At 38.9% G+C, this 10,874-nt stretch overlaps 1 protein-coding gene across 1 annotated transcript in view; it reads right to left on the reverse strand.

Annotated features, from left to right (window-relative positions):
• The window catches only part of atxn1a (ataxin 1a), a 113,071-nt gene extending 102,534 nt beyond the window's left edge, over nt 1-10,537 (reverse strand). Inside the window, exon 1 of the mRNA XM_082185178.1 lies at nt 10,377-10,537. The gene's annotated coding sequence lies outside the window, so the exon portion shown is untranslated. The remainder of the gene's footprint in view (nt 1-10,376) is intronic.
• Nucleotides 10,538-10,874: the final 337 nt, after the last annotated feature.

The following is a 10,874-nucleotide window of genomic DNA, read 5'->3' on the forward strand; positions in this document are numbered from 1 at the left end:
AACAGTCATTAAATAATACTTATGAGATCTGTGATCTCCTCCAAATGATTTGAGAGCTGTATAATGTTAATGAACACACTCAATTGTTCTCAGTGTGCCCACGTTGAGAATTTATGTTTTAAGTACCTCTGGCTGACTCAGACACACATTGTTGGAGGGATTGATGGAAAAAGAAGAAAAAAAAAACAGAGCGGTAGAGATGCGAGAGGGAGGAATGCTTTTCTGGCTGACTCCTCTGAGAGTCTCTCTGGAAAGACTTTACGGGATTTAAAAAAGGGGAGCGTCTCTCCCTCCAAAGTTGGCGCGTCTCCACCGCTCCAGTGACATCATTTAAGAGGGGAAATGGGACGGAACTGGGATGGCCGTTTGCTTGTTTTATCTCAGCATGCAGTATTTTGCTTTGCGTCGGCCTGGTTTTTCTCTGGTGCGTCTCCCCTTTGTCAAAACCACACTTTGTCTATTCAAGGCCAACGTTAACTTCAGGAAATTCCTTCAACGTACTGTAACTGCACTAAGTACAGCTTGTAGTGAAGTCCCTGCACCCTGCCCAAAAACTCTGCATTCTTTCCACAAAATTCACCAAGGTGAGTAGTTGCTATAGGGACTTCACGTCACCTGAATAATACAGCATGCATATTAAGGAAACACTCTATCATGCCAAACATAACAGTGGTAAGGGTGGATTTCGGTATTCCACGGATTGTTTGTATCCATGCAGTTTTCCTGTTATTGAATTCCTCTCTCGGTGCATATCCTCCTTTGTGCTGGAAGTATTCAATCCTGATACCCGCTGTGAGACCCATGATGCTTGGCAGGTCCCACTACATCCCTCTCACCTGGTAAGGTGGAGACATCTTCCGGTATATTCCCACTTCTGTGGGCCAATCCTTTGTGACAGCTGCGATAGTCCTTTCTTCTCATTGTGACGTATATCTGAGTGAAATGTACCCTGGTAAACCAGAGTTCTCGCGAGAGCACAAGTTGAATTTGCTCAGCGAGTTACTCTGGTGTCGAGCAATGGAGCTCATTAAATATGCCCCTCGATCTGAGCTGCACCAATCACATCGGGTTATCTGATATAGGCGGGCCAGAGGCGAGCTAAACAGATGACGACAGCGTGTGACGTCGAAGTCATCAGTAAACATTGCAAGATGCCTATGGATAAATAGTAGTGGTTTGAAACGGCTTTGGCCGCTACAATGAACGAGTTAGACTTGGCTTTTTCCCAAAAGAGGAACAGAAGACGGCGCTCGAATCGTTCCTTTGCAAGTAGGGTGTTTTTGCTGTTTTGCCGACCAGAAGAGTCTAATCTACCAGTTAGCTCCGCTGGTAGCTAAGCGTATGGGGTTTATTGTTGTGATTGGTCGTAGTGTTATCCAATTGCGTGCTGTGAGATTTTCAAATGCATGCTTGGTGCCGCCCCTCGAGCTGGCTGATTTTCATTGATCGACACCAGACCATTAATCTTTTAGATTTAGGTCTGGATTTCCAGGCTAAGTGAAATGGCTTCTCGAACAAGAAAAATGTAGGGCGGGACTTGATTTCGTCCATCAGGAACTGATTGGATGGTTGTGGTTTGCAATTGCTGTGATCTCGTGTGAGTGGCCGGTTGCCCCGTCATCGCGCCGGTAAACGCATCATCAGAGAAGAGATGTCGTTGCAAGAGGGAGGACTTATATTAGTTAAAGATTACGAGAGCACATGAATAAAATAAAATAAAATGATGTGCACGGAATAATCATTCATAATAAATATTGCAATATTCCATAAAAAAATAAGAATTATCTATTTTGATATCATGTACTGTAAAAAAAAAAAAAAGTTGCCGAATTATATTTTTAAGTACAATCAACTTGGATGTTTAAGTAATTTCAACATAAAAAAAAAAGTTAAAGCAATGAATAAACATACAATATGTTGTCATAACTTGTTTATCATATCTTCTTCTTTTTTTTACAGTGTGGTGACTCAGAAAATACTGAGAACTTTTCAAGAACTGCACGTAGGAACATTCATGTGAATTTCTTAATATTTTTCTTAAGAAATGTATTGATTTCTTTCTTAAGAAGATTTTCGGGAATTCGTTCTTTATGGAATCCCCTACCTTGCCTCCCTCACTCTCTCTTCTGACAATCAAGCTGTCACTCCAAGGAAGTTTAATTTGTAATCCCGCCCTGTACTGCATGATTTGTGAGGGCAGACAGAAGTATGCTTTGCGGTTGAAGAACATTGGTGGTCCTATTTATCTGCCTAGTTGCATCAGGAAGGATGGCATCTTGGCAACAGGAAAATTGGTCTTCATTTGTGTGTTCTCTGCCTCAGGGCTCATAACATGCTGGTCAAATGGTTCCAGCTGCCCTTTGTTTATGAACTATATGCAAAACAGTTCAAAACAAGCTAAATTTATTGCTGTTTCAAAACGTAATACATATCAGATGGAAAGGAAGAAGCAGAGATGAGATATTCAGCCACATAATGCTCTATTATTTAGTCATTTTCATACTAAAATAATTACTAGTGACATGAAACATGAGACTGACAGTATGGAGCCTAAAAATAGGTGGGCAATTTTTCCCTACCAAGTTCCTCATTACAAATAAGGCAATTCTAGTTCCAAACTACATAGTGAATGCCATTAAAAATGAATGAAGGCCAACTGCTGGGATAAAAAGGTTGAGAGACATGAATGTACACTAACACTGCACAGACGTCTAGCTTTGTGCAGAACCTCAATAACAGACTAATGTATAATTTGTGCAATATATTTTGAGAATGAGGCTTTTAGACTCATTCTTCACGGAATAATCCGTGCAGAATAAATGATAAATGAAATGAAAGTCAAATGAAATATTATTTTAAATGATACAATAAATGAAAGTTTCATCATTGACATCTTCAAAATGTCTTTGTTATCACTTATTCACCTTCGTGTTGTTCCAAACCAGTATGACTTTAACGAAACACAAAACGATATATTTTTAGCAGGATGCTAAAGCTGCTTTTCCCCACTCAATAAAAGTAAATGGTGAGTACTACTGTAAAGGACAATTTTTGGTCATTAAGGACATAAGTTTAAATCTGTTCACCACACTCAGCTTCAAATGACTTGCAAAATAGTGGAAGAGTTATTTATGATGCTTTTATCGTCCCTTTTTATTTCTTTTTTTTACTTGCCAATGCCAAGTCACATTTATAGTGATTTTCACAATACGTATTGTTTCAAAGCAGATTTATAGAAAATCAAGATGTTAACGTTTATGATATCTTAATATGATATATCTTCACACAGCCAAGATTTGCTAGTACGTATTGCTTTACATGAGATATACTATAGAGCAAATCTCGACTGTGTACTTTTGTGATCCCCATTCACTTTCACTGTATGGAAAAGATTAGCATGAATATTCTACTAAACATCTACTTTTCTGTTCCACTTAAGAAAGAAAGTCATACAAGTTTGGAACTATAAAGATGAATAAATGAGGGCTGAATTTTGGACTAGGCCTATCCCTTTAAGGAGGCTCCAAACGAGGGTTCTGCTTAAGGATTTCACAAACAGGCCTTTTCCGTGACAAGCTTAAAGCGGATTTTCTACGTGTTCTAAACCAGCTGCACATGAGCGTGAAGCTTTGCTGTTCTTTGTTGCTTTCATGGTGAAAGAGTGGCATCAATAGTGGCTCTACTGTCTGGATATGCCCAGAGGGAGCACCAAGCACACAGATATCCGCACCAGAGGAGAATACCGGCCCATAGAGGGGTCATCGATCCCAACACTGACATAGAGCCGCTACACTCACGCTCTGCCATTCAGAACTTCAGCTATCGATTCATTCGGAGCCAATCTTCACTACAATGTCTCAGATCAGCTGATGCTGCCTTGAAGTGCCTTCACATGCACCTGGTAAGCTGCTACTTCCAAAGTAGTCAGCCGATCACAGAATTTAAACTGGAAACAAAATACAGAAGTATATACGTAAATATGTAAATATACAGCGTCTCAGAGTGACTTGATTCATTTACTGTGAGTCGAGCCACACTGACATCATGAGTGTATATATTTGTTTGCTGGGCCGACCACCAAAATAAAAGCTTGATGGTGGTTTAATGGTAATGCTGAAATTAGGATGTATATATTAGTTAGAGAGTGTGTTATGAAATACCTTTTTTTATATAATATTTTATGTTGTATCACAATAGTATTATTGCAATATATTTTTATATTTTGTTTAATATTTTTATTTAATAAAAATCATATTTTATAGTCATAATGTCAAAACAGTGGGAATGTGGAAACTCAAGTGGAAAGATTTCATTTCAAACTCTTTTGTTCAACTTATGGTTACTGAAATAGGTTTAAGTTGGATCTTATGAAGAGGACATCCACATTTTTTAAGTTTTTAACCAATCCAAAATGTTCAACCAAAACAAAACTCTCACTCACAAACAGTCTTCAGAGTAAAAAGTAACTTCAGATTTTTAAAATTATTTTATTTTGTATGAAACACAATCCCCAATCATTCCTTAATAATGAATTATTTCCAAATTGAGCTATTCAAGTCATCTGGTTAAAAAATTCTGTATAATTCTATATTGCAGAAATAAAATTCACATTTTTCCAATATCATGCAGCCCTACTTGAATCTATACTGAAGCGTTGCCTTCCACCAACATGTTTAACAACCCAGGTATCACTTCGCTTGCCTTGATCATTCATGTGCTTTTAACTAAAAAAATCACAATATTTCTGACTCGTTAAGGCCTCACAAGTCTATTAAATAGGACTTTAAAGACTTAAAAATGACTCCTGGCCATCCAGAAACCACATATGCTATGTTAATCTCCAAGCAGTAGAGCCTGGATATGATTTCTGAAGGCTTGCATGTGATTTATTCATGCAAGTGCTTTATTTTTAACTATCCTTCTAGATGGATGAAAAGATTAATTGATGAACCTGAAACGTCACACTTTGACAAAAAGAATAAGAGGACCTAAATACATTTTTTTTTTAATTACATAACATCCACTGAACAATGAACAGTTTCAAGCACGTTCACGTTTATCCCATTGTTCAGCTGAAAAAGAAAAAGCTTCAATTCAGGCTATACATAAAGCCATCACGGGGAGTCTAGAGGAAGACGAGCAGCCCGCACGCTGACATCCACTCATTGGAGAAAGGAATGTTTTTCATCTCGATATCAAAAAAAAGCTCTTGAGCGCTGCAGTACAAAAGCAGGTTGGGGATGTGTACTGCGCCCATGGAGGGAGAGCAAATGAATAGAGCTGAGAGATGAAAGAAAAGGGCTATAAAGGTCTGGAAACAGAATTGCTCAATCGATCCCATTCCCCTCCCATTCCTCGCCTCCTTCTCCCCACCTCACACTCTCTCTCTGCTGTGAGACTTTGACACTGTGAAAGGACATTGAACTCCTGTAGACTCCGTTTAAACAGGGTACTAGCATCTAATCACAAGCCTACAGAGATAAAAACAGGTGTAAATGGGGTCCAAAATGTTTTGTGATCAAATCTCTCACATCACATTCAGAAGTAGTCGAAATCGCACGTGAGTACATGGCATTTGTAGTGTAAACTCTAATCCATTTTGAGGCGTCCAGGGAAGCAGTGAAGGACCGCCTACTCACCTGTCAATCAACCACTGCGCTAAAACAAGAATTTTAAAGTCAACATGAAAGGAAAATTCACGTTTTTGATCTTATTGTGAACAACTTGTCCATGCATGTTGCATTTCAAAAAAAAAAAAATTACCTCATAATTTTTAATCAAAATGTCATAAAAGGATCTTTGGGCGAAATTACAGACTTTTCTCTGGTGACGTATGCAAGACTTCTGCAATAATTTCGTAAACATAAACGCTGTCCCTCTCTTACAATGTGATGACATGTCAGTAACATCATACCTCAATGCTTGATGCATGTCATATGACATAACATCAATTTGTCATAACACAATGACAATGACACTGAGGTTTGATGTTAATACCATAATTGAATATGGGTTCTGTATACATGTGTTGATCACTGATTTAATTTGATAATGAATGGCTCCTAAAATATTCCTTTCCATTTTAAGCTCTTTGGAAATACATGTCTGTGACAGCATTTATGCAAAATGATTTTTCATTGCCACCAACACTAAACTCTAAACCCTTTTATCATAACTCATGTTTCACAGGAGTGTTATCGAGCGCTCTGCATCGTAAGTGCAATGCTGTACCGGGTGAGCTACCGAGCAAGTTTACTAGTACATCGGAAAAGCCATTCATGTGGATCTGATTATGTGATGCAAACATCTAAATGAATTACTTTACAAATCATGCCCTATGGTAAAAGTGTTTTGAGGTCATAATAACCTAACATTGTGCAAGGAACCATGTGAAAATAATTCTTTATTAATCAATAATCATGATTTGTGAGAAAGAATATAAAGTTATTGGTGTTTACTTCCTCTAGTGTTCATTTCAGCAGGAAACTGTAGTGAATTGCATGCAAAAATTTAGGTAGAGGCATGCATGTCCAATGAGCCTAGGTTGAAAATGTACAGAAAAACTTAAACTTAAATGAAACCACTTTTGGACCCCATTGACTTTCATTGTATGAAAAGCTGAAACATTATTTAAATAATGTCTCGTCCTTGAGACGTTAAACCGAGATCCTGACTCTCTGTGGTCATTAAAAATCCCAGGATGTCCTTCGGAAAAAAAGAGTAGGGGTTTAACCCTGGCATCCAGGCAAAATTTGCTCATTGGCCTCTATCCATCATGGCCTCCTAAATCATCCCCATACATACTGCTTGGCTTCATCACTCTGTCTCTTCTCCACCAATAAGCTGGTTGTGGTTGGCGTTCTGGCACGATATGGCTGCCATCTCATCATCCAGGTGGATGCTGCACATTGGTGGTGGTTGAGGAGATTCCCCCTTTTAATCCACCAGCACTTGCTAAGAAAAGCGCTATATAAATGTAACGAATTATAATTATTATTATAAATATCATTTTTGGGTTCTGTAGAATAAATATAATAGGAATGGGTGAACTATTCCTTTAAAATAATGCAAAGCATTCTGCACAAACATTGTGTGTGGCGAGATTAAAACTCAAAAGTATATATGGAAAAAACTGCCAGGTGTATACAGCAAAAGATGGCCAATTTGTGATCAAATAACCAACACTCCATGAAGTATTAGATTTAAGGGGCAACACAGTGGACTGTCCTCCCTCAGATTTCAATCACAGAAAAGCAGCTATAGGCAAGAAGGTTAGAGCTAAGAGAAAAACTTGCCGTAACATTATGCTGTGCCTTTTATGCTGCAGAACAATGCCACCCGAGTCTTGAGTTCATGCATGCATACCTGTGAGGGAGTGTACTTTAAAAGCTTGCCTGGATAGGTCTAACTTGAAACTAATTTCCCAGCAAAGGGTGAAACCAGGCTGACTTTAGGCTCCGCCCCTCCGATGTGTAAACAAATTTCTTGTCCAGTTGGCTCTACTCACCATTTGACTAAATCTTTCCCTGTCAATCACAGTGGAATTATGTAAGCAGTGTCTGCAGGTGGAGGTGTGTCCCTCCATAGTTCACTGGCACTCGAGTGTGACAAGTTAACCTTGCATGCATCTGTCACAAGCTCAGTTGGGTTCATCGAACTCAACTCCCATGACACTGTAGTAGTTTGAACAGCGCAGCTACTAAGGAGAAATAAGAATGGGCACTTCATAAGTGGCAGGTGTGTGTGTAAAAACGAACAAATGAGCAGACGCACTAGTGCAATTGTGATTAGGCCACTCGGTGTCTTAATTACTGCTCATTAGCATTTAAAAGTAAGTGGTAGTGGGGCCATTAAAAAGAGATTTGCTTACCGAGTTATAGCACTGAGCAAATCACCACCGCACAAATCCCTCTGAAAAAAAAAAGCATTCACTGCATAATCAGAGCAGACAGCTTAGTCCCCAGGTTGCAAAGGGCAGCCCATACCGTTTGAAATGTATTACAACCACACAAAAAAAGGGAAACACTAATCCGCTCGCTCTCCGAAACAATAGGATTTTCATTAAAAGCACTAGGATTTCTTAATCATCCAAGAGCCATGGAAATGTACACTAATAATAAACCAAGCATGTGGCGGCAATACTCTGCAGAACACAGTGAAACTGCAGCACGGTGACCTTGCAAACAATCCGCCTTAGTTATTTGAACATGCTGGTCTTTCAACAATCAACGGCAGAATTTTCCGCGCTGTAAATTTCATTTCTCACTACGGCTGTCTTCTTTCTTTGCCTGTTTATGGCATGCGAATTCTAAAAGTGAATTATATCTCTTCAAAAAACTGAATCAAAAGGAAGATGTTTTCTTTCTATTTAAAAAGCCCTTTGGGAGTAACAATGTTTCCACAAGGAATTTTTTGCTTCGCTTTATCTGCAAATTTCCTATAAGCTGTAAATCTGCACACAATTAAATCCAAAAATGTAAGCTACTGTATATACATTGCATAGAACAGAATAGAATATGCTGCATTTGTCCTATCAACAATGAACCATTGCATAATTAAGTCTATTCAAAAGCAAAAGCTCTACAGTACACATTGCATCATGGTATAGTATAGTATAGTATAGTATAGTATAGTATAGTATAGTATAGTATAGTATAGTATTAGTATAGTTTGTGCATAACTGCGGTAAACCTGTGCAGAAATATCTACAAATGAAATTAATAAATTAAAAACTAAATAAATAAAAATGACATTTATACATTCCAGTATAGTAATTAATTATTTTTATTTAGTTGTCTCTCTACACTGATCTCACTATAAAGTTGTGTGAGGGGTATATGTCTAAAAGTGTGTAGTCATGCCTTCATTTGCTAGGCTCAGTAAATGTTGTTATATATGTATGTTTTATTGTTTTTAGTAATAACTGAAGCACTTTAGGCAACAATATTGCTATTAAATGTGCTATATTTAAATAAATAATAGTTGAAGTATAGTTTAGAATACAGTGCAATAAAGTATAGTAGTATAATATAAGCAACTGTCCCATGAGCCATAAACCTATGGCTATGAGCCACAATCAGCTCAAAAGTCAAAACAATGTGTTAAAAAGTATAGTGCGGCATAGTATCCTGCAGTATAAAGTGTAACATAACTGTCATATGACTTGTGCAATACATCGTTGCAAAGTAAACCTCATTTAAAATGGTTAAGGCTATTTGCACAATATGTGTAGGCTACAGTATGGAACTGTTTGTAAAATGCACAAACTCAAGGCTACATGTCGCATAGTATATTAATAAACAGAACACACAGTACAGTATATTAATATGTGACATCATGATACTGGCCCTAACGAAAGACCTACTTAAGGCTGTCTTAACCAACTGTTTACATAATCAGAGCTAAATTGCACCGTTTATTTAGTAAAGCAACAAAACCCGGCAATGCATGTCGGTCACAATGCATCTAGCGCCCCATCAGCCCTGCCAACATGAAATATACACAGCAACAGCTCATTATATAACCAGCCGGGATGAACCGAGTGACATCACGACGGGATACACTCAATGGCTGCGTCTCCAAACCTAGTAAGGCTGCCTACCTAGACAGCAGTATTGGAGTCAATTCAAAACGCGCCAAACAAATCACACTGCGTTTTAGGAATCATACATTATGATGCCCGAAAACGACACGTAGCCTACTGGGTATTAAAACACAGCCAGTTTATATTTATATATATAAAAAAAAGTGACAGTGAAACGGAGACAAATGTTGTCGCATACTATTAAGGGCTATTATCAATTTAAAAGACACTTGCATGAACCGCGTAGCCCAGGATTAAACAGTGCACAAGGGTTGAAATTGCAACTCTTTCTAAAACTTCCGCGATTGTGTTTTCACATCAAAAAGCCTTCCAGCAACAGTGTTGACTCAGCAGAAGTGCGCACGGATAGGGTGAGTGACAGTGTCTTTAAAAAGTAGAGCTGACTGATCATTAATCCACCGATAACTTGATGTTTATAAGTCTATCAGGAGCGATGGAAGAAGGCGGGGTGGCGCAGTTACTCCAGCCCCGGCGAGAGCGCTCCCTGCTCGGGCTTACAGCTCGCAAGTAACCGCCCCGCTTCCCGTGCGCTACTTCAAAGTAGTTATATAATTTTTAATCGAGATGACAAACAGCACATCTTGCACGTCTCGCCCAGTCGATCGCAGACAGGATGACATAATAATTAGTGCAAATGTCACAGTAAATATTTACAAGGGTTTTTAAATAAACGTCACATTCTGTTCCCCCTGCGTCTTTTAGTTCCTAGCCATTTTTCCCAAGCAAACCCAAAAGACAGTTTTGTGCTGGTAACAGAAATGCACGGACTTACTGTACGGTCTAACGGGCAGGGAAGCGCGAGGCTCTCCGTGTTGCCAGGGCTCCGTGCGTTCTCGCGCACTACCGGTGGAATCGTCTCCCCTCCGCTCGTACAATGATGTCTGCTGCAGCCCGAGCTAATAGCTCTATCGCTCCGTGCCCCCACCTCCAGTGAGTGAGTGAGTGAGTGTGTTTGACGGAGGGAGTGAGTGTGTGGAGGCGTGCGTAAGAGTGTGTGTGAATGTGTAATCCAAATATGGAGCAGTTGGCCGGCCCAGTTAAAGAAGGGGTGGGAGGTTGTTCCATTAAAAAGTATAAGAAAAACATAATGACGTTTGTGGCTCCGTAAACAAATCGTGTTTTAGAATAAAAAAAAAAAAGTTTAAGGCTATTATAGGTTATTTAGTTTCTCTAATTTAAATGACAGCGGCGTTCAGCTACTATTTAGTACAACAACACTGGGAAGTTGCACTTAATGTTCAATTCGCTCAGAACAGGGAACGGGAAATTG

The sequence above is a fragment of the Leuciscus leuciscus genome, assembly GCF_965113295.1.
Source record: "Leuciscus leuciscus genome assembly, chromosome: 12".
NCBI classification, from domain to species: domain Eukaryota; kingdom Metazoa; phylum Chordata; class Actinopteri; order Cypriniformes; family Leuciscidae; genus Leuciscus; species Leuciscus leuciscus.